At 35.4% G+C, this 23,263-nt stretch overlaps 1 long non-coding RNA gene across 1 annotated transcript in view; it reads right to left on the bottom strand.

Moving 5' to 3' along the window:
• Positions 1-21,511, bottom strand: part of LOC134371875 (uncharacterized) — a 336,001-nt gene extending 314,490 nt beyond the window's left edge. Inside the window, exon 1 of the long non-coding RNA XR_010022882.1 lies at positions 21,466-21,511. This is a non-coding gene — a long non-coding RNA (uncharacterized LOC134371875). The remainder of the gene's footprint in view (positions 1-21,465) is intronic.
• Positions 21,512-23,263: the final 1,752 nt, after the last annotated feature.

Here is a 23,263-nt window from a genome sequence, read left to right as displayed (position 1 = left end):
AACTACTCGTATGACAGTACAATGGTGGATACATGTCATTATACATTTGTTCAAATCCATAGAATGTACATCCAAAAGTGAACCTTAATATAAACTATGACTCTGGGTGACAATGATTTGTCAATGGTTCATCAACTGTAACAAATGTACCACTCTGGTGGGGAATATTGACAATGGGGAGGCTATGCATGTGTGGAGGTAGGGAGTAATCCCTAGGAAAATAGGAAACTTGGTATAGGAAATCCCTGTACTTTATGCTCAAATTTGCTGTGAACCTAAAATTGCTCTTTAAAAATCGTCTATTTTTTAAAATTATCATGTAGTAGATCTTGAATAAAGTCTTAAAACCAAAGAATTAACATCATTCTCTCTTACTCTGAGCACAAGTTATTCAATTAAAAATCAACAGTAAAAAGATTTTTTTAAAAAAGTCAATAGGAGTTGTTTTGGGAGTGCAAACATACAAAGTGAAGACTTGAAAGGGATGAAACCATTAGAATGATGGGAGCAAATGACATAGTTTCACAGTGTCAATCTAGGAAAGGCAAAATTATTTTAAATGACATCAGATGGTTAAAAATCCCCAAATGAGAAACTGAAGAGAATTTCAGACTAGAAGGTTTTAGGGTGTGAAATAATTGTGCAAAGTTACCAAGCCAGTTCATGGGAATACTGGGACTAGAAACTCATGACTCCCAATCCAGAGCTCTTTCCACTGTAACAGACTGGGTCAATACAACATGTTTGACTCAAGGCAAATAAACTAAGTACATTGAAGAAAAAGCCAAGAAAAAAGAGACAAAATTGGAAGTCTCTGAGTCACATCCAAGTATTCCAGCAGGTATGGCAAAGAATAACCACAATTTCAAAATGGCTTTACCCAGAAGAGGAAGAAATAGACTTGGGATTTGAAAAGGGATGAAACTTCGGAATTAATGGGAAGTGATGACAGCTTTCCTGTTTGGTAGTTTCAGGCCTGAGTTTTTGTCATTAGGGTAATAATTCAAAGTGCTTTAAAGCCTGGATGGCCATACTAAATAACATAAAATTATGTTAAGGTAACACCTGTTAAGATGAGGTCAATTTTATAATCTGTGCTCCCCAATTCTATGAATTCATATCTAGTTATAACTAGGCAACAAACCCATCTATTGGTTGAGCAGATTTATTTTCTTACTGCATTTAAAAAATCTTTTTATTATGAAAATTTTCAAGCATACAAAAAAACACATAATAGTGTGTAATGAATAAATTTTCTTGTACCTGTCATCCAATTTCAACAATTCACATTTTACCTTTCATATTTTAACTACTGCTACTATCATTCTTTTTTTTTTTTTTTTTTCTTCTGGAATGGCTAACCTGGTCTGAGAGAAACAGAAGCCCCTTTGGGCCAAGGAAAAAGAAAGGATGGAAGAAACGTTTTCTGTCTGTTATTCACTGAGACTAGAACCAGAAAAATTCCAGATTGTGAGGCAAAAAAATAATAATAATAATAATAAAAGAGTCAAGGATAATAAAGTGAAAATCTGTTAGTGAGACAGTCTAGGTACGTTATTTGACAATCAACGGAGCTATTGTCTATGAAGAAGAAGAGCTCTTTAAAGAATTATTTTCCAACTTTTTTTAGTTTAACACAAGAATGGCAGGAAAGGCTGTAAAGCTTCATTGAGATTATAGTTTATAAAGATGGGCTTACCTTCAAGGAGCATAAAGATTAATTTCAACTTGTTTAAGTTCACATGATCACTAACCTACAATGACCTATATGTTTCACTATCTACAAAATTTCAATATTACCGAGTCTCAGTTTATATTTAAAACTCAGGGTTTATTTTTATTTTCCATGTTTTATTTCCCATAAAGTCTGCCTTTTTAAGTGCTCAAGAAAGTTTCCCCATTTTTAGATTGTGAAAATTTAAATTAGAATATAAAATGACTTTTGTTAAGTTCAGTGGTCTTTTTTTGTAATACTGATAAAACTACATATTTCTGGACCTTGGAAGATTTTTTTGGAGTATTTAGAATCTCATCTGTTTCTGGTCTAAACGCTGAAGGCAGAGACTATTAGAAGTTGGCTATGCAGCAAAAAGAATATCCAAAACATCTTGATTGAAAAGAAAATGCAAAAAATGTCATGCTGAATTGTCTCAATTTCTGTCATAAGGTAAAATTAGCAGGTAGGGATAAAAGATGAATTTCTAACAGGAGCAGGGAAGTTAAAAATGAAATAACAAAGTGAGGGCCAACTGAAATTTTAAACCATGAATCTAAACATCAAGATATATGTTCTTTTTCTCATATTTGGGCCCTCCCTATTTAATTTTGACTGCAAATCCAATGGACAGAGATTGTCTAATTCTCTCCTCTATCTTCCTTAGCAAAATGTTATCATATAGCTGTCTCTTATTCCCCATTCTCCCTTAAATGTAAAAAATTTTTTTCAGTCAGAAATATTCCTTCCTACACTTCATGTAAACCAAGTCAAATTATATCTCTGTACAGTCCTATATCTCTGAGGAAATCTTTGCTTCCCCATAGATTTTAATTCAGTCAAAAATTATCACTACCCCACAGTGCCTTTATTTGTCCTGCTTCTCCATAAAGTCTATCTAAGCTCCTGCTCTTCCAATGAACATTTGTCTTATTATACAGAATTTCTACATATTGATACTATTCTTCATCTTTCGGGCCACATATTGTTAAAATGGCTACAGATTCTGATCAATATATTCCTCTCCATTATAGATTACTCAATTTAAGTATCTCTGTTTCCATTGATCCTCATCCCCTACTGATAATCACCTTTCCACAAGACTACATTTGCATAGCTAGATCACTTACCAACTACTGCTTACCCCTCCAAGTTCTGCCTTCTCTACACTCTAATTTCCAGTATCAAATGACCACTTTTGCAGCAAACATATAACAGTCAAAAGGTCACAACCTCATAATTTATCCTGAAACTCCAATCGTTGTGAAAAACATTCCTGATTTTCCATAAAGTTCCAACTATCGCTCCTTTCCAAATGATCTGTCATGGGCTAGTTCTGTGTATCATGCTATCATACACCTCTCCCTATGGCATCCACTCCAGGTCAGTGAAGGTTTTTTCCTCTACTTTCTCAAATTTACATTCCCCTAAAATAACTAGCCAGTATAGAGGAGAAATATTAAAAGTCTCATTATACATCAGCTCTTTGCCATCACCTAATAATACTTTGGTAAGCATCTATTTTCATTCCATCCACAGAAACTACTTTCTCCTTAACATTTGCCCTTCATATAATTTAACAATTAATATCTAGAATAGTAAATTAATAGCTGAAGGTGTTCTAATATATGACTTATTAATAAAACGATTATTAACCTATCTGATCATAGCATTTATTTTAAAAATCAAAATAGACAGAGAATTATGTTTCTTTATCTCAACATAATATACAAAAATCAACTCCAGAGAATGATTTATTAAAAGTAGAAGCACTAACCATAAAAGAAAATAAGTATGACCACATAAAAATTAAGATTTTTCTGTTTATTAGAATACCCTCAAGTAAGTGAAAAAACAAGCTACAGATCAGAAGAGAGAGAATTAATTAGTATCTAGTATATATTAAAAAAATTCATGCAAATCAATAGAAAAGAACCATAAGAAAATTAAAAGAAAAAAGAAAAATAGGTAAAAGATACACAAGAAAAAACACATACACATGTTTACAGCCCCTTTGGTAAACAAGAAAATCCAAATCTAGACCAAAATGAGATACGTTTTATCTATTCATGTGGCAAAAATTAAGAAACCTGACCGTGTGTTAAATATGGATCAACAGGGATATTTTATATATTGCTGGTGGGAGCATAGATGAGTAAGACCATTTTTGAAAAATAATTTAACAATCTCATGCAAAATTGAGCATTTACACACCTTATGACACAGCAATTCCAATTTCAGTATATACCAAAGAGGATGTCTTGCAAATGTCACCGAGACATGTATGAGAATGCTTATATCAGTACAATTAAAAGGGAAACAACCCAAATGTCCATTAGCTGGAGAAAGGACAAATAATCTGTGGTACAGTCACAAATGTTATACAGAAGTAAACATCAACTCTATGAATTACAGTTACACACAACATGGATGAATCCTAATAACAATGTTGAGAGCAAAAAAAAGCAAATTCCAGGAGATAAATACAGCATATTAATGTATTATTTAGTCATATATTTATAAGTGGTAAAGCTGACAAAAAAGCTTATATATATTATTTTTTGAAAAAACAATGGAACAATAAACACAAATTTCAGAATATTGGTTACCACAGCTTAGGGCAGTATTGGTGGGAGTAGAGGAAGAATGCAAAGATAGAAGTAAATTATTTTTAATATTCTAATCCTTTGGTTGGATCTTGGGTTCACAGGTATTCACTCTGATTTAAAATAGCAAATGAGGGATGGCCAGTTAGCTCAGTTGGTGAGAGCACAGTGTTGAAACCAAGGTCAAGAGTTCAGACTCTTAACAGCCAATGGCCAAAAAAAAAAATTTTTTTAAATAAAAATTAAATTAAATTAAATAACGAATGAATGAAAGAGCGAAATGAAAGAGAAAAATGCATGGAACAATGACTGTGAACCCAGTGTGATTAATGAATTCTGTGCAGCTAAAATTCAATTTTTTAAAATGACAAACACTTTAGCACTACTTCTCAAACTTAAGTGTATATATGTGAATGACTTGAAATGAATATGGTGATTCATTAGGTCTAAGATGGGGTTTGAGATTCTGCATTCTAAGCTCTCAGGTGACACTAATGCTGCATCCCACAGAATCTATATTATCCAATCATTTCCAAATATGTGTTGATAGGAAAGCTAAAAAGATCTATGGAGACTATTCAAGTCAACAATAAATGCAAAGTGTGGCTAAAGTAAAAGTTTAAACAAGTATACATATTTATTTGCTCAACTTGAAACCTAATTTTTTTTTCTAAAAAAAAAGGAAGCAAACAGGAAGAAAAAAATAAATAAAAGCACCACCATGTTAGATGAGCATCAGTGACTCTGGAAATTCAGAGACTTGAAGGACAAACTAAAACTAAACTTAATGACCACTGAGTGGGATAATGGGTGCCATATTTTGGAAAGTGTATTACAAGGCTAAGAAATAATGATTTAGTTGCAGCCCATTCCAAAGAGAAGCAGAGCTTGACCAAAACAAAAATACTCGAATTCAGGGTTTACTTTGAAGTGAAAGACACTTTCTTGAGTTACAAAAAACTGAAAGAATATTAAAAATTAACGGAAGATCACTTTGGTATCTTGAGGGTCAGAATAAACAGGTCACTTCAATTTTCCATTTCCTTGCTGTTCCTTATAAAACTGCAATTTGCAATTGGGAGAGCAATCATCAGTGGTTAAGAATTTTCTTGAAAGGAACAGAATTAAGAGATGACTGTCAATGACACATGCATCCAAGAATGCACACAATATAATAAAAAGCCCTATTACCCTAGTAACATTACTGCTGTCAAGTGAGAGTGAGAAAAATGTAATTAAAAAATATCTATTACAATTGCTGTTAATTTCATATTTTAAAAAAATAATGAATATACAAGTAGAAAGTGAAAATGTGTTTGGTTTATCAGCATGATTTCACTAAATGAAATATATAATATCAAAAATAATTCAGGTAGTTTTTACTACTACTAGCCTAGCCTAAGTTCTATAAAAAGAAATTAAAAGGAAAGATTTCTGCCCTTTTTAAGGTCTACCTTTTCAGCATTTTTATAAGATTGTCTCCATTACTAGAAGAGCAAACTGAAGACTAGACTAGAGAAACAAAATAAAATATTTAATAATGAAATATTTGTCATAAAATATTTATGAAGAAAGTAAAAGTCAAATTATTGGGGCAAGAACATTTTAAAGTGGGAACATACTCTTGGAAAAATAGTCAGGTATAATAATTTATTTAGACTTAAGAGAGGCACATTTATCCATTCCATTTTTTCCAAACCCGAATCTAGGTATCTTAAATAGTAAGATACAGTACAGACTTTAGAGTATTAAGATTACACCTTTGTTTCTGTAATAAAAGAATGTTAAGTGTTTTTAATCTTTTGTAGTGATGTTCTCAACCAACTAACCAATGTAGGTATTTCCTGATATTCCCACACCCAAAATATTAGCCAATGGTAAATTTGGTGCCAGAAAACTAAAAGATGATAAAGACTTTACTTTTTAAAGTATTCGTGCTGTAGCCACTATTAACTACAGCTATAAATTACAAGGAAAGAATTTCTAATGAACTATAACAACAGATTACAAACCTGTGCTTAGCTGTCCAAGGCCATTAATTAAGTCATAACACAATACAACATTATCATCATGCTCAGATTGATGAAGGCCCAGACTTCCCACAAAATAACCCTATCTCTATACTAGACTGAGAAGTCATCAGGAGATGTACCTGAATAAAAATTACCCTCGATGACCAGGGCAAAAAAACAAAGAAATTCTGGATACATATTAAACTTTAAGCAGTTAAATATATTCACACCTTCCATGGATTCTACCGCTCTCTGTTTGATTGAGGTTTTGATAGCTTCTTCAGTGTTTTGTTCTATTACTGAAATGTCAAGAGGCTTAATATCAAACATGCAACTTGAAATATGTATAAAATAAAATGTATGGCCTAAAATAATTTAAATTACATCAAAATTATCTTTAATGTTTAAGTGACCACATTTGGTCAGCTTTCCAATCTCTTCAATGCTAACTGGTATTTGTTTTCTACTTCTTATTAGGTCGATTTTTATAATTTGTATTTGTCTAAAAGATCTTGTATTTCTCATAGGTTTCAAATTTATTGTCAGTTATATATAGACTTTTCGTAAAATTCTTTTCATCTTCCATTTTGTCTTCCTTTTCATTCCTATTATTGTTTACTTTTGCTCATTGTCTTCTCCAAAACTTTATAATTGAGGTAAAACTCACATATAATTCACCATTTTAACTGTGTTAAAGTGTACAATTCAGTAACTAATTTTAGCATTCACAAATTTGTATAAATATCACCAATTATCTACTTCCAGAACATTTTCATCATCTCAAAAGGGAACTCCATATAAATTAAGCAGTACTCCCCATTTTTCCATCTGCTGGCCCATCAACCATGAATCTACTTTTTCTGACTCTATGGATTTGCCTGCTCTGGATATTTCATGTAAATGGAATCATACAATATGTGGCCTTTTGGGTCTGGCTTCTTTCACACAGCTTTTTTTCAAGGTTCATCCATGTTATAGTATGTATCAGTACTTCATTCCTTTTTATGGCTGAATAATATTCTACTGTATGAATATGAAACATTTTTATTTATCCATTCAGCAGTTGATGGACACGTGAGTTGCTTCCACTTTTTGACTATTACGAATAATGTTACCATGAGCATTTGTGTACAAATTTTGTGTGAACATACGTTATCAAGTTCTCTTGAGACTATACCTCAGAATGGAACTGTTGGGTTCATTCTCTTTTACTTTATCATCTTCACAAGGAGTTCATCTATTATAACAGTCTTTCCAAAGAACCAGGTCTTAGATTTATTTTTAGTTTTAACTATATTTCGTTTTCTATTTCCTCAGTTTCATCTTTTTAAAAATTCCTTCTTCTTCTATCTTGTACTAGTCTTTATTCTTATTTCTTAAAGTTAGTAGGTTATCCTTTATTTTCCATCTTCCTTAATAACAAAGGACTTCAAGGCTATCAATTTTTCTGACAACTGCTTTAGCTATTTTCCATAGGTTTTAACATAAAAGATTTCCTTTTTCATTGCTTTCTAGGTGACTTCCTATTTATCCAAGAGTCATCTAGGAGTATTTTCTTTACTTTCTATGCAGTCAAGGCTTTTTTTTTTTTTAACCTTTTAGAAAAAAGTTATTATGCCAGCTTATAATCAGAGGACATGCTTGCCAAATTTATGCTTTCTAAAACTGATGAAGTTTTCTTTGTGGCCAAGTACAGAGATGTTCTCAAAAATACTAATGTCAGATTCTACATATATATTAAATACAGTTTACAAAACATTTCTCTTATTGTGTGTGTTTAACAGAACTATCTGGACCTTTCCAACAACTTGTACTTTATGTACTTATCTATTATAAATAAACCTGCTGCACAAAGATTTATGTAGTTATTATCCTCATAAACTGTGCCTTTTATTACTATACTATCCCTTTTTATCTTTTAGTACTTTTAACCTTAAATTCTATCTTGTTTGATATCGATGTTGTTTACTCATGTTTTTCTGTTTTTCTTTCGTTTGCATCTGACAAGTGTCTTTATGCCCGTGATTTTACAAGCAACTTTTCTTCATAACTTTGGTGTTTTTCTTGTAATGTAATTTGGCTGGCTTATGTTTTTATTGTAATCTGATATTATGTCTTACAAAGAAATAATTTAGTCCATCTACATTAAATGTGATTACTGTTGTGCTTAATTATGTATCTTCCAATTACTTTGTATTTATTTTACATTGTTTCCTCATTCCTTTTCTGTATTTTGTCTGATCAAGTGGCTATGCATTCTATTATCTCCTTGTTAATATGAAAATTCCAAGTGATGTTCTATTGCATTAAGGATTATCTTCCCTTTTCCTATTCTAATTAACAGATGCATATATGTAAGAGACACTTTTCCCCCCAAAAAGGCTGTCCACCCTTCCCTTTCTCCTAAATAAATAAGATCTTTAGAATATATTCACTTCCTTCCCTCTTCTGTCCCTCATTCCTCTCTCGATCTCGCACAACTCACTTTCCTACTCTTTTACTTTCCAGCTTCCCACCCCCTCCATCTCCCAGGTTGTTTTTACTTTTCTTTTTGGCAGCCGGCGGATATCCATCTCCTGAATTTTGATGGAACAGCTGACACATTTTAAAATTTCCTTACAGAAATATATTCTTATTTCAAAAGCCTGAAATTACCCATTGTATTACATACTGACATCCACCTATCTCTATTAAATATATACACAGATACGCACACTCACATATGTACTCATATAATACACACACACCAAAAAAAACTATTTATGCTTATTATCTACCACTATTTTCTTTCCTCTTCATCTTCCTCATCTTGAAGTCTTTGTTCTGGTTCATATGTTATTTGCTTATAACCTAGTGTCAGGCATTTTCTCAGATGAGGCAGTATATACTCTGAGTTCTTGGATATCTTTCAATGTTTTTCTTTCACCTTCACTAGCAAATGACAGCTTCCTGGGAATTGAGATTCTTGGATTGTAGTCATTTTCTTTTTGCTGTCTGTAGATGTTATTCCACTATCTTATAGCTTCCAGTGTTGCAGATATGCAGATATGAAGTCCTATGATACTACGATATTTTTTTCTCCTTTACAGGAATTTGTTCTACTTGAGAGTTTATGTTTCAGTTCATTTTTAGAATTCAGAACTTTTATTAGGATATGCCTTACTGTGTCTTTCTTTCCATCAAGACCATAAATAAGTAAATCCTTTTAATCCACAGACTGATCTTTCTTAATCACAGAGAAATTTCCTTTTAGCATTCATTTAGTTATACCTCTCCTTCATCTATTTCAATTTCGCCTTCTGTAATTCCTATTAGGCACGTTTTGACTTTTAGATCTATCCTCCAAATCTCATCTTTTTATTCAAGATTTTCATATTTTATTCTTTTCTATGTGCTTTGATGTATTTCTGCATTTTGTCTTTCAGTTCACTAATTCATGTTTCAACAGTGACCATGTTCTCCTTCAATTCATCCACTGAGCAGTTCAACTGACATATTTTTCTTAATATCTGAAATTCTTTCTTGTTCTTTATTCAAATTTCCTTAAATGCGCCTTTCCTCCCACCCCACCCCCCATTCAGGTTTCATCTATTTGTGCCATTAGTACTAGTTTGCCTGAGGTGTGTACTCTGATTTTCCTACCTGATCTCCCTCTCTTGCTTGCTACTGGGTCTTCTTAATGCATTGTTATTTTTTTTGTTGATAACTCACTGGAGCTCAGGTCTGGTTGTTGGAGTACCCAAAATGGCAGAAGTAGCACAGGTAGTGAAAAGCAAAGGTAGACAGCCTGACAGTTCCTTTCAAAGGCACATGGAGGAAGATCCCTGTTGATCTATCTCTATTTCTTTTTAGCCTCAGGGACAGAGAAGACTCCATCAGCACATGTAGCCACTTTGGCTTTTTAGCTAGTTGTGGGGACGTGGATACTTGTAATGAGTAAATATTGATCTTCTCCAATAGGGGTTCACAGAAGGCTGAAGCCCAAGCCCTTCTTTCCAATGTCTACTGCTTTCTGATCTTTACTTCTGGCCTCTAACACTGTTCTCTAGTTGTTTGCCCAACTGAAGGTAGAGGAATTTCAAGCAGTGTTTCTCTGCCCAATGTATCATGGCAGTTGTTCACAAATCTCAGCAGCCACTTGATTCATAAAGGTAGGCAACTTGGAATTGGAAGTGAAGGAGAAGATAGCCATGTATAGGTCACCTTGTCTCTAAAATCCTTTAAAAAAGTCTGGGGGTGGCGTGGGGTATGTGGGTCTGAGGTGTGTCTGGACTTCATAATAATTATTTCCAAGAATCAATAGTTTCCTCAGAAAGCATATTCCTGAATATATAAAAATGAGAATATGTTCTCTGTATGCTCTTAGACTCAGATCCCAAAATATACTACAGCTATTAATGACTTTAAGCTTTAATGCAATTCTAGTTGTTTGTTTTTGTAGCTGGCCAGTACTGGGATCCATAACTCTAGTTTTAATTATTCCAGGACATAATTATCTTTTGTTTTGAAAACAACTTCAAATCAATTTGCTGTAGTTTCAGTTAGCAGAAAGACAAACTATGACTTTGGCCAATCGGATAAGTTTCCCAATGTCTACTAGGAAGTATTACAAATATGAAAAAACATGTCAGCTGTAATATAAAAATTAAACATGTGTCCTACATGTGGTTTACATGACACTACCCTCTATATTGTTCAAAGCCCAATTACCTTTCTTGTTTTCTAGAAGAGCTAAGGATATAATATCACTAATATTAAAGTATTTAACTAAACTAGAATTCTAAATAACTCAGATAAGGTAAAATAAGCTAAAACTCCATTTTCAATTAAGTGAATTTTTATGAATATTCTTTTCTATAAGAATTAGAAAGTGCACATAAAATGATCAAAATCTCAACTGCAATCTATGAAGTGCAAAAAATACCATGCTTTGTTTGTCCTACTATCCAGATAGGAATCATATAGGTATGAAATTTAGGTTTGTTCCTTGAATCAGTAGGTAATGTAATTCTGTGTATCTATTCAACACAATATCCTGAATTGATTGTAGGATATTTACTTTACCATTGATAGGCGATATCAGATATGTTCCTTTTCTGAATTACGGTAAATATTACTTTTTATTCAAACTTCTGCCATGACAGAATTTCGTTAAGTATCTAAAAGGATAAAAGATCATGAGCATGTGTAAAAATGTTTGGGTATTGGAAAAGTATAGAGAAAGCCTATAATGGGTAATAACCATTTTAACAATGTTAAATTTGAAACAGAGTTAGTAGAAAATAAGCAAATGAATAGCCTGGTAAGCAAGAATTAAGGTCATCTTCCTAGGATAGATGCAAAAAAAGCCTGATCAATATTCACTGAATCCATCCTGTGTGCCAAGTACTCTGCTAAGCACTAAGATGACACGGATGAGTAAAGCATGGTACCTGTCCTTAAGGAACTGCAGTTCAGTGTAGTGTATTTCTAAATGTTACCTTTCCTGAATGATAAGTCAAAGAATTTGAGTTATGACTTAAACTGCATCTAAAACACCAAACTGAATTAAATTCACTTTACACCAGACATTTACATTTTTGCATAGTAAAACTCATCATTGTACATGTATGGGATAGAAACGAGTATGCATAACCTGAAAGCTCAGAAAAACAACCAACATTTATTTTTGGGTCTTACATGCCTTGATAATTTATTTTATGATAAATAATGATACTGTAAAGTAGAATATCTGAATTAGAAGGTTCATTTTTTTCCCCATACTGCTTTTTAACTCAAATCACCCCTTCAACATAGTATTCCCTTGTTCTTGATCCCTTTCTATAACAAACAAGATTATTGAGCATGAGTTTTCAAAGATACTTCTCTGAGGGTTGGATATATAAAGGACAGTGAAATGGAAACACTTCTGTTGAAAAGACTAGGAACCACAGGATTTCAAAAGAACAAGAAAAGAATAACACTGACAATGAACCTGAAGGGGAAAGGTGCCATGCATGAACTGAATGTTGATAATTATTCTAACCTCACAATATATTTTTTCAGTTATTGAAGCATACAAAATAATTATTGCACTATATTTCCTAATGCAATAAAGTGAGAATCTGAAGAAAATAGCACAGACACTATCATCAGGAACAGTAAAGACACCTAAGTGACAGTATGGCACTTTCATTATTCTTTGACTCCATTCATACAACTCATATATGTAATAGAGCTCAACAATATTCTCTCTTAAAAACTTTCAACGTCTTTAATAGCTTGTAGAAAAAGGTTATACACGTATATATGTATACATGGAGTACATGTTTGTATTTGGTTTGAAGACATTTAAATTATTTGAAATAAAAGTTCACCTTAAAAGTTACTATAATTCTTTTTCCCTCACTCATGCTGGCTATCCTAAATATAATCCAAACACATGTACACTGACTTTACCTGAGTTGATCATTTGAGCCTATCACTCTGACAAAAGTGCACTTATATACTATCAAATAAAACTGAACCTTTCTTTCAGTATAGTGACAAGTCAAGGAAAAGTTAAAAGTCATATAAGAAAGTCTATACTGTATGAGTACTCCACTTTAAGCCTGGTAGAGCCTGATTTAAAACTCTACGAACATGGGAAGGAAGATATCAAAGGCTAAATTACATAACGAAAAAAAGAAAATCATGGTGTAAGTTATTTCACCCCTTATATCCATCAAATCCTGAGGAAAACAGGTGTTTTCTTGTATTTGAAAACTGGACAGCAAAAATGTTTATAACTTACATCATAAATGCCCCCAAAAACAATAATTTCAGAATTGGGTGGCACACAGTAGGCACTCAATAAATGGTTTACCACATAGGTTATTGTGCTAAATTGCATTTCTTTGTAATGCACTTAAACTTACTGCCTAATTCTAGGTTAGTATTGGTGATCACGTTTTTGTGCCAAAAGCATAGCAGTCTGTATCTCAAACTCCAGGTGGCCCATAGTGAAGCCAGCTATTGGTTTCTGAAAACAAATGGAAGGGCACAAACAACAAACAATAAACATAAGGGCCTTCCAAAGTCAGTAGAATCTGCCACAGTTTTAATGTTCTCTTTCTGTTCTGCCTCACCCTTATTTCTGTATGATCCCTAGTTCTTTGTTACTCAGTCTGGTTTGATTTATTTTTCCTTTTAGATCTCTAGCTTCCCAGTACTCCCAGTATTTAACACTTCCTTTGACCTGCTTCTACTCATGATTTCCACAGCCTGCTTTAACATGTTACCCAGGTACTCTTTTGTCCATGGAACCAAATCAGGCAGTAGCTTCTAAGTCCATTCACTAATAAAATCATAAGCCAAATTCTCTCCCAGCATTTGTATTACTAGACTGAAGAGTTAAATTTTAAAAACAGACTACCATAGCAACCGTTCTTCCCACTTACAACTCTTTCACCTTGTGCCCTTCTCTAGAACCTTCTCTAAGCTTACTATGCTTTTCTTGAAATAAAATTACCAGTACTAACCTGGGAAAGCACTGAGTGAAAATGGTCCCAGAATAAAGACCTGATGAGGTGATGATTACCAGCTTTGTTTCTCTAGAACTGGCCTTGAGTTTGAATTCTCACTTGTTGTATATTAGCTGTGTGACTCTGAACAAGATACTTACCCTTTCTGAGCCTTAGCTTACCTTTAAAATTGAAATAATAAAGGTACCTATCTCATAGGATTGTGGAATTAACTAAAAAATTGCAGATATACCAATGCCTGGTACAGAATAAACTCTCAATAACTGTTGCCTACTATTGTTTTTGTTATTGTTGTTAATGTTATCGTTTAGTACAAGGAGAGAATGCATTTAATTTTTTTTCACTGTGCCTTCCACTAATAATTCTACTAGTTTTTCTGGCACCAATGTCGTTAAGAGTTTACAGTAATTCCTCAATATACCAAGTTGGATTTCAGTTAACACTCTAAAATCAGCTTCCCTTAAGCACATTTAAAGTATCTTTTCATTATTTGCATACATTGAAGCACTCATACCACCCACCTATTGTGCCCAAAGGTTGATCTAAAATTTTTCTTGCAATTTCTCCTTATTAGCTAGACATTTAGTAGACTAGAATAGCTTAGCATTACCTAATATATTGGAGAGTTTAATTCTCTCTATAAGGTGATTTGATAAGATGTTATACGATAAGTACAAAGAACTGGAGCTGTGGGTGGTTATGGAGAAGGAGGATTTAGGATTCTACAGCTTTCTACAGATTGCTGTTTCCATTTTTGAATAGGTAGTGTTTAACAGCTTTAAGCCTCTCACTACCACTCATACTAGCAAAAGGCATGTGAGTCACTTAAAAAGAAACAGAGTGAAATTTTAAATAAATGCTTTGAGGTTATCATTAAATAAAGATCCATCATGTAGGTACATATAAATTGTGCACAGTTGCTTCTAAATACGACAGGCAGTATTTTCAGTTTTTTCTAACACAGATTCTTTCCATTATCCTGCATCAAAATAAATCATCAAATTTGTTTCCATATCTCATCATTCCTTCTACGTAAACCCATCCTTGGATGGGTATAAAGGAGGATCAAAAATCAAATGCAGTTAGATAAAATTACTGATCTTATAAGATCTGTACGGAGATGGTTCCTGATTACTCAAAGTATATCTATTTTTAGCTTAGAGAGATACAAAAATCAAGTTTACCTTTTTTCTTTGAAGAAATATATTTATCTATATATTTTATAGAATTAGAAAATGACTGTGAGTTAATTCATTCTGTTATTACCTGCTTTCCCCAGTTAAATAACTTTATGCTGGATAAAACGCAGAGTCAAGTTTATAAATTCTATAACCAGTATAGTTCCCTGAGTTAAGGTGAGTTGGTGAAAAATTCATTAAAATGAATTAACTAATAAATATAATAAAATTAACAAATTTATTATACATACCAACTATAAAAGATTGTAAGTGCTTAATATTATATATCTACACTTATACACTACTGTGCTGTGTTTGAAAGCAATTATCATTAAAATGAGACTTTTTATCAAGGACTAAGAGTAAAAAGCTAACTCAAATATTTTACATAAACTCTTTCCTGTAACATCACTTCACGTAACCCTACCAAGCTATAACAAAGATTGAAGTGTTGAAGGAAACATACTCATATTATTAGAACTGAAAGGGACCCCGAAGGCGAAGAATCTAAGGTGGTGATCCTCAGATTATGTGACATGCCCAAGATCACACAACTAGTCAGTGGCAGCACTAGACACAGAACTGTACTAACACTGTATTTAAGATTTTTGACAATGTGCAATAAAGTAAAAGAGCTGAAATTAATAGTTATATGAGAGACTGAAAAGGTAGATGTTGTCCTTTAATGACTTCTACTTGATTTTATATTCCTAGGAAAATAAATTTAAAATACCGTAAAATAGTAAAAAATACTTCTACTGATTAGAAGTAATGAAAACTACAAAGATAATTATGCTTTCCCTTAAATCAAGATAATGGAAAAGACCATTTTTTGTATCTAAAGGAGGCCAGAGATTTGAAAATGTGTGACAGTGAGACAGAGAATGTGTGTCTGTGTAGTGGTGGTTTTTGTTTGTTTTGTTTTGTAAATTGTTAGAAATTCTTCTAGTTTCCGTTTGCAATCGGCGTTCCAAAAAATGAGGGTACACATAAGATGAATTTCTGATAATTTATAAAGCACTGAAGTATAAATAAGTAGATCTCTAGAAACTTACTGATGACAAGAAGAAAATGGGTACCAAGAATTTCAAAACTAAAAATCCAAATCTTTTTAATAATATGTTGAATTAGAAATAAAGAACACCTGAAAAAAACCCAACGAATCTCAAAATTAACTGAAAAGAGATTAAATCAATTCACCCAACTCTCTAAACTGTGTGTATATTTTTCCTAAAGTGCATATTCATGAGCTGACAGTAAAGACAGGCTGACTGCTTTGACTATAGTTCTGTTTACCTCATACTGTCAAGAATGAATTTTGACACTCACAGTATTAATATTGCTATTTTTATTGATATAATTAGCACTGCTATAAATTATTCCTCGGCCTGCCATATCTAAGTATATCATTACAGTCAGCAATATTCTTTTCCTTGTATGATGCCTTGGAAATGGACTGCTGGACCAAAGAACCAAAGTGACCTCATGATGTGGAAACTGCTGAAAAAAACATTGCCCTGTCAATAAAGACTACTGTTTTGTGTATGACTTCACTAAACAAACTAGTTTATATTTGTTTGAAACTAAAGTTTCTCACCAATCTGCTGTTTCAATTTCACATCACACCATATTGTACCTAAAACAGGCAATCTGGATTCCTGTTGCTACTTTTTTCCCCCCCAAACAGCTGAAGAATCGTTTGAAATACAATGCTTGAATATATAAAGCAAAAGAATTAGACACCCAAAATTCAGAATGGGCGGGTGAAAATAAGTGTGCTTGAAACCATTTGCACAGTTGCTAGTGGGTGGCCCACTTATGAGTTTTTGATCATTACATGAAAGCAAAATCAAAACATGTTATCTTGACTCTAGATCACATCAGCTGTGACAATAACCTTATCTAGACCTTGAATAGTTTGTTCATAAAACAAAGTGAGGTGACTGACCCAGTGCATATTCAACACAGAGTATGAAGGCCAAAACAAAATGACAATACAATTCAAAACAAGTTTGCAGAAATTTTAGACTAGTATATTAAAACCTTTCTTTGTCTCTATCACTTGACAGATGGTTAGCCCTCACACAGCCTAGTATCTCTGGCAAAGAAATGACTGTGCCTAGCCAATAACACCCCAAATTTTGACTTAAAATGCACTGTACACATGCTTAGACTTACCTTACAAATATGAATATTAATAGAATTAGTCATGCTTATTTCATTACTATAAAAATTTGATAGATGTCAAGATTTTATCTTTTGCTCTATGAATACCTCTTTTTGAAACTCTCAGCTATCTTATGCAGATCATTCATTTTATGAGCTGCTTGATAATCATGCTTTTGAAAAAAACTTTCAAAATAACATTTTAACTTAAAAGCATTACAAAATTTACAAAGATTTAAGTAGCTGTGATTCTACGTTACTCAAAGGAACAAAGTGGGTTAAAAAAAATCACCTGAGAATTTTGAATGCATTCCATGTCAAGGACCACAAGGCAGGACTGAAATTCCTTATCCAGACTAAAACATGTCTTTATTCAAAAATTCTCATATGTAAATATGTACTCACACATACACAAATACTCTTTGAGCAACCATCCTTACTAGAAATAAGGAAAGTTCTTAGTTTTTAGCATTCTATTAACCACTTTGCTCTTTAAAAAAATACTCAGTTAAAATAATACATTCCATTAGTTATAAAGTCTCTGTTTCCTCCTAAATCTTTCTATTTATAGCTTTCGGATGTTGGCAAGTCTGTGTATACAAATAGCCACAGGCAATCACAAAGTGCTCTAAAGTGCATCAGTATGTACCCTTTGTGGAAGAAGTTGATTATGCTACAAATTAGCATAAACAGATACCAAATGTAGGTACAGAGATACAGGCCCCTCCATAGCATAGGATGGGAGGACTGCAAAAGGGAGGATTGTGTATTTAAAAAAGCTATCTCATTTAAGGACTGAACTTGTATTTTGAGAACTAGGAACTAGGTTTTGGAAAGGTAAGACACCCACTACTTAAAATCACAAACAGCATTAAACCATATATACTCATTTAACCAGGCAACAAGTATCCTTCTGCTAGAAACCTAGGAATTCTACACCTAAAGACTAAATGATTAGACTTAAAGTCATGCTAAAATGTTCTGTAATGTTCCTCTTGCATTACAAATGGTCTATTAAATCAGAAAAGTGCCAATCAAATGCTTCTGGAAAAAAAGGTTTAAATAACAAAGCAGGTCTCCCACTTTCTCTTTAATGTCACCTATAAATTAATCACAACAAATTTTCATCTTCTCTTGATAAAACCACAACTGAAAAAAATTTACGTACTTTATTTCTCAGATATATCTCTAAAACAAATCCTAACCAAAAATAAACAGATATTCTAGCTTTTGTTTTATCGAACTTTGCTAACAAAACAATGCTACATAGGAATTTCACAGTAAATTTCAAGACACAAGATTTTTTTAAATATAAAGAAACATTTATTTCAAAGACATGCTTAAAATTATGAAAAAATAAAACTCCTATCTGTCGAAAAGACCTACTAAACTATATGGAGAACGTTTCATGATGATAACAAAAGGTACAAATAAAAAATAAACTAAGCTTTTCCTTTCCTATCACTGGCAATTGGTAAACACCTTCCTCCCCCTCAAACTTCCATAATAAGCTCTTTCAAATCATAGTTCCTAAGACTGAGAAAGCAACTGGGTTTTAAAGTTTCATCCAAAAATCTCCTCTCCTAGCAACCTGAAACACAAAAAGTGTACGTGACATTTGAATGTAAGCTCCAAATGGTTACGCAACTTTTCTTTCTTGTTCACCGTTACATCCCAAGTGTCTAGAACAGTGTCTAGAAGAACAACTTGATGAATTTAACCATCCATTTCAGAAAAACTTGATTATTTCACAGAATAAAGTAGAGCCCATCAAGCTCCACCTCCATATTCCAAATTTTTTAAAGAAATCTCTTCTTACCATTTATTCTGAAGATATTTGGAATAATCTGTTATTAATTTATAAATCATAGATCCTTTACAGGAACTTAGATGTAGCTTTCATTGCTCTTCTAAAATGACTTAATTATTAAGTTTTTTATTAAAAAAATCCTAGGAAGTCCAATTTGTCTAGAAAGTTTTCTGAAGGCTTTCACTAAACAAAAATAATTCATTTTCAATGGTTTTTCCTTAGATTTTCTTCCTATACCAAGTAGTCAAATTCTTATTAATTTGATAGCAAAGAATCGGATATTCATGGGTCTCAAAAACTTTCTGACCTAACTACATATGAAACTGGCAGCACATCAACTAGTAGTTCTAAACACTCCCTCCACCAATTATAACCCTCACATAAAAGTTTCTCTTTCCTCTAGTATTCCATTTAATCTAATATTGTCTTTCAGTAGCTAGACAATGTACACATGATCTACAGCTATATTTTCCTGGTGCATGTAGTAGTAATTTTAAAACACTGGCCTGATCTTCCCATGAAAAATGCCTGTATTCCACTGGTCTGAAAGATCTTAAATTTCAAAATCAAAAATAGCCCACTGCCCAACTCACTTAAGCAGCTTATTTCTAGAAAACTCACTTTTCTTCTTCTCACCTCTTTACTTCGGCACCATGTGTTCTCAAATTTGGGCTCAATGGAAATCACAACTCCAATCTTGGAAATTAGATTTTGAGCACTGCACAGTAACATCAGCAATTCTTCAAGAACAGTTTTAAGACCTTTCTTGGGAGATGATTAGAGAGACAGCACAAGGGTGTCACCTTGTACTATATATGCACCAACTTTGATAAATTCTGATTAAGAACGACAAAGAGCAAAGGTATGAAAATCGATGTAATTTTTTTTTTCTTAGAAATGTAGATATAAGTAGTTGTGAAGCAAAAAAGCAGAGTAGCCAAATCTTGACTGGCCAAATTTATAAGAGGGTGGGTGGGGGTGGCAGACCCATCTAACTATTCCCACAAAATAGCAAAGGGTATTTGGGATTGGGAGCAAAAACAAGAATGAAAGCAAACCATTTAAGAATTTAAGTTAATGATGACTGGTTATCATTTACATTTAGTGTTTACAGCTATAGAATTTATTTACAAATGGTAATTATGTTTCAAAACTTTCAAGTAACAATAGTAACTTTACAATAGAATTCACTTGAAAACACAATGGGTGAATAAGTGGTCATTGATAATTGTACTAGCTGAAATTTACACATACATGGCCACGCAGTGAGAAAACTCGATTTAGCAACAGTTAGGTATTTTTAACGGTAAAAATTAGCGAAGACAATTTGCACGAGTCTACAAAGATAGCAGGTTCAATTTAGCTTAGGCCAACGCTAATTCTGAGGACAGTACTACACCCGCAGTCTTCCAAATTAACTTCCTGTTTCATTCAGATTTTTATTGGAGAGCTGTCAACCTGCTAGTGACCTCATTCAACCCGGCTCTGAGTAAGACATCAGCGGATTACCGCGCTAGGAGGTGTAGCTGTACGCCATATTGTGTTTTTCGCTAATGTTTATGGTGTGTGTGTGTGCCTCGCATATGTTTGTGCAAGTGTGTTTATCAATAGAACTTTTAGAAAATCCCTGCATCCTGCCTCTTCAGCATTCCTAAAGAGGATCACAGCTTTAGGGGGCGGATGGGGGGACTGAAAGCCACGTAGACAGGAATGCATTAAACGTAAGAGAGACCTCATTTAAACTTTTAAAAACCTTGTTTTGTCTCGGGAATTAAAGAGCGTTAACATTTTTTTAATATTTCCAAAGTGGCCCAAAGGAGGAGAGAAAGAAGGAAAAGTGTCCTCCCTTCCCAAGCCCCCTCCTCTCTAGTCGTAGAAGCGAAGCAGGCGGGGGCCGGTAGCTCCGGCGTCGGGAGAGGCGTCCAACGGCTCTGGGGCCAGGACACCTACCGCCCCCCAGTTCTCTGAAGACGCTCCAGAGACCGCGAGAGCCACGGCAAGCAGGGGAGGGCGAGAAGGGAGGGGACGGAAGACAAGCGGGTGCCTCTAGCAGCTCCTGAGCCCCGGCTAGTCCCCCTCAGCTCCTCTTCTTGGAAGCAGCAGCTCCAGGCGCGGGGAGTAGAGAGAAGAAGGCAGAAGACACGTTTCCAGCTGCGGGACGCCCCGCCCGCTCCCGGCACCCGGGGACCCTCCCGCGCTCCCCCACAGCCCCTCCGGGTCGGGCGAGGCCAACGCCTGGAGCAAGGAGGGGCGCCCGCGGGAGGGGGCGCGAGCGGGGCGGGGCGCGGGGGCGCGCGCTCGGCCGGCGAGGGCCCGCGGGCTTGCCACTCCGTAACTCGCTCCCCCAACCCCACCCCGCTCCCCTCCTTCCCCGTCCCGCCGCCCCCATTCCCAGCGCCTCGCTGACGCCTCGTCCCCCTCGGCACGCACACACCCCTCCCGCCCGTCCCACAACAAATTAGAGTTTTTGGCGTTACCTCCTCGCGCTCTTTAATCTTCTTTCCTCAACTCCTAAACTTCCCCCGCCCCTACTGCTTCGGCAGAAGGTCCACATTGGGCGCTTCACGCCGCGAATATTATATCTTCCCCCACTATTGGGTGCTTCTCACGCCACTCTTAGTTTCAAAGAGCCAATAAGAATGGAACCCCCCTCGTGAGGTTGCCTCCCATAAACAAAATGCACTTTTCCTCCTCCCCTCCCCGGCCCCGCCCCCATCCACCCCTTTCCTCATCTTTATCCCGCTTCAATTGGTCCAGGAAAGGCCCAATCCGCTATTTTAAACATCCATTGGGGCACGGAAACTTCGCTCAGAACATAGTTAACAGGTGATTGGTTAACAGTCCTCCCGCTTCTCCTCCCTCTGCCCCCCTCTTCGCCCACTCTAAAAATGTCAGTCGTATCTCGTTGTTCAGTGATCCCAGAGGTAAAAGTCTATTGGTTGAGAGAGTCCGTCATATGGGACTGAAGTGAGCTATGATTAGCCGAAACAGACACTATCATGTTAGGTTGTTTATTCCTCCGCTCCTCCCCGTTTCCTCCACGCCCCCGCCTCCTCCCTGCTGCTTTTACTTTCTACGCATTTCTATTTCCTCCTTTATTTATTTATTTGTGATAAACTTAAATGACCCGGCGATGGGGGCGGGACTCGAGGAGAAGCCGGAGGATGACGAGCGGAGGCCTGGGGCCAATTGCCGATTGGGCAGCGGGGTGAGGGGCAGCGGCGGTGGCCAGTGAGAGGCAGGTGTCTGGAGCGCGCTAGGCCTATGAGCCGGGATGCCCCAGCGGAGGCGGCGGTTACCCGCTGTCTGGCGCGGCGAGCCGAGCGGGGGGAGCCGCCTGAGGGGAGAAGGGGGTGTTGCTGTCGCAGACGTCTGAGGCAGTGGGATGGAAGCTGGATCCTGGGCGGTGGGAGGGAAAGCGAGAGAACGGGTCTGGCGTGACGGCGTCGGGCGAAGCCACACTGGGTCAGGCTTGTTTCCAGCGGTATGGGGCACAGGTTGCCGGGGCAGGTCACCAGAAGCCGCGGAAGCAATGCCAGTGCCCAAAGGGAAAGTGTATTCGTTCAGAAGGTTTAGAAAGATACCACGTAAAACAGTTTGGAGTAAGCCATCCTTAATATGAATGACGATTTATTATCCTGCCAGAAGAAGATTATGTTTCTTATTAATAAACGCCTGAAGTACCAACGACCCAACCGGAGCCCACAAAATTCAATATCTGGGGAGCTAGAAGGAACAAATAAAGCAACACGGAAAATTAAATGCGGTGCAGCTGCTTCAATAAAACCTTCATCCTCATCCATTTGTCACACGACATAGCATCCCCCCAGAGCCAAATTCTTACCAGATATTGGTCCAGTATTCAGGCACTGGGGGAAAAAAATGAGGCTCAAGGCCATCAGGAAGCCCAGGATAGATTCCTAAAAAGGATTTCATACAAGGGCTAAGATGGGGGGTTGGGGGGGGGAATTCCTTTCAGTATACAAAGAAGAAAAATAATTTCTGCCAAAATAAGTTGCCCTTTTTAGGGAACGAATAGCAATAATTTATTACAAAACAAGGGGCTTTATCAAAAATAGCGTGCATACAAAAATATACCGTATTTGCAATTTGAAAATGACATTGTTTACAGGACTTGGATTTGATGTATAGTTTCCAATAGACTTGAAGTGTCCTGGATTTTAACTTAGGCTTTCTCGGGACACACAGCATGCTTTCTCAAAAAAATGCCTGGCTTTGATTAGAGGTCTTTGTCAGAACCTAAGAAAAATAAAT

This window comes from Cynocephalus volans, chromosome 1, assembly GCF_027409185.1.
Source record: "Cynocephalus volans isolate mCynVol1 chromosome 1, mCynVol1.pri, whole genome shotgun sequence".
Taxonomy (NCBI): domain Eukaryota; kingdom Metazoa; phylum Chordata; class Mammalia; order Dermoptera; family Cynocephalidae; genus Cynocephalus; species Cynocephalus volans.
This window is presented reverse-complemented; position numbering and strand designations above follow the sequence as displayed.